Consider the following 2,500-nt stretch of genomic DNA (forward strand, 5'->3'; position numbering starts at 1 on the left):
ACCTTAAGAAACACTCATAAAAGCCCGATTAATCTCCCCAATGGTCAAATTCTTAAGGCTTTCCTCCCCCAAGCACACCTATTTGGCAAGGCTTTCGTAGGCATTGTGGGCATTTCCAGGGGTAGTTTATTGACCCTGGTGGTAGTCTGACCTTCCCCCTGTACCGTGACCTTAAGAAACACTCATAAAAGCCCGATTAATCTCCCCAATGGTCAAATTCTTAAGGCTTTCCTCCCCCGAGCACACCTATTTGGCAAGGCTTTCGTAGGCGTTGTGGGCATTTCCAGGGGTAGTTTATTGACCCTGGTGGTAGTGTGACCTTTCCTCTGTACCGTGACCTTAAGAAACACTCACAAAAGCCCGATTAATCTCCCTTCCGGGCTTTGTAAATAAGTGAGTCCGGCCTCCTCGGCATTCCATTATTTAAGCATGACAGCGCCTTATTTCAGTGTGGCATGAAGCTGACACTCTCCTCACTCGTTACTTGTCTTATTTAATCAAGAATAACGTTGTAATCGCACTTAATTACCGTGAAAACAGGCTGGGTTTGGTCACGGAGCCTTTCCTTACGAGCCGCCATCTTGGTTCACTCTTGGTCCTGGCCTTGGCGTCCCTTCATATGACCTTATTTTCCTCTCTTATCCATCCTCTCTTATGCTTTTTCACACATTAAACCTTTCACTAATATTACATTGTTTAATTATCTTTGCTAAAATGCACCATATGTAGCATGGCTGTGGAAATAAATGTCTGAGTTGGTGTCTATGGCGGCCTAATGGCTTCACCTCAGCATCCTTTTCTCTTCCCTATATTTCCATTTCCTCTCCATCCTGGTGAGCAATTACATCATAAAACTAAATCAAATCTTTTTCAATATCCACCATAGTCATAACAGCTCGTGAAATCGAGAAATAAAGCTAAAATCGGGTAATGATTCACGAAATGGAGGTGTAGTGGCTTCACTTAGCAATCTAGCTACTCTAATAGTATGAATCTATGGGAAGGCAAGGCGAGGAGGAGGAGGACATGGCGGCTTTCTGATCTTTTTCCCTGACTTTCCTTCACGACACGTCCATTAGTTTTGCTCACTAAGTTTATATATCCACACAATTGACACAAATCATACGGTTCACCACCCATTTTGACACCCGCAGCATGCACATAAAGTATTGCTCTTTTTAATCATGTCAAAAAGAACGCGTCTAATGGTCACTAAGTTAAGGAAATAGGGCAGGAATAAAAAAATAATAAGACTAAACATTTTGAAAATAAATGATAATATATGAATATTTCGCTCCTTGCTACACCATGGCATCGTTTCCGCCTACCTCCCCCTTACCCCCTTACAACCCCCCCTCCCAAACACCTTTTCTGAAGAAAAATCAAGATATCTCCCTTAATTCTCAACCAAACTTAATTTACTCAACGGGAACAGCTTCAGCGTCTCTTTTTACACCAGAGGAGTGCCACAAACACGAGAATTAGGGACAAATGGCGCGGAAAACAGCTGAAATGTGAGCAAAATTTCGACAGTTGCTCAGAATCATGGCTATATCTACTTTATTCGTCTATCTATCGAAACTCCAAGAATATAAATACCTTCCCCGAGTCTTTGGCTTCAGTTGGGTGCCGAGTACAAAGAAAAGCACTGCGAAATAAAGCCACACTTTGCTAAACCGTGAAACTTTCTTTATATGGGAATAACTCAAATTTTAATATAGCTAGACGAATTCTGAAAACGGCAATGTCTTTCTCGTGATCTGGTGCCCATGATAAGACCTGTCACATTAAGAAGTGTTCCGGAATAAAGGCGTGAGAGCCCGATAAAGGTTTTGGCATGATTTTACATTTTTGCTCATATCTCCGTTATTTTTGTACGTAGAACAAAACCGAAACTACCACTGTTATTTTTTTCGTTTCCCCGAGGTGCTGGTACCTGTAAAACCACGAAATAACCACTTTTATGAAAAATGGTAGTAACATCCCGTAGAGTTTCACCATCTTTACAGGCCAATATCTCGGTGGGTAGGCTTCGTATCGCAATTTGGACGCCAGAAATGGGTTTGTCGGGACGTTTTACATAAGGAGAGTCCCCATTTGCAAGGAAATAGGCCCGATTAACAAAAATGGGTTCTCAGATTTTGGTCAAATTCACTCGCCACCGCCAACTTTACAGGCCAATATCTCGGTAACTAGGCCTCCTATCGCAATTTGGAAGACAGAAATGGATTTTTTGGCACGATTTACATAAGGAGAGTCCCCATTTGAGAGGAAATAACCCCGATTAACAAAAATGGATTCTCAGATTTTGGTCAGATTCACTCGCCACCGCCAAATTTACAGGCCAATATCTCGGTAACTAGGCCTCCTATCGCAATTTGGAAGCCAGAAATGGGTTTTTTGGCACGATTTACATAAGTAGGGTCCCCATTTGCAAGGAAATAGCCCCGATTAACGAAAATGGGTTCTCAGATTTTGCATCGAGTTGGCCTCGGAGCTT

This window comes from Eriocheir sinensis, chromosome 57 (genome assembly GCF_024679095.1).
Source record: "Eriocheir sinensis breed Jianghai 21 chromosome 57, ASM2467909v1, whole genome shotgun sequence".
Taxonomy (NCBI): domain Eukaryota; kingdom Metazoa; phylum Arthropoda; class Malacostraca; order Decapoda; family Varunidae; genus Eriocheir; species Eriocheir sinensis.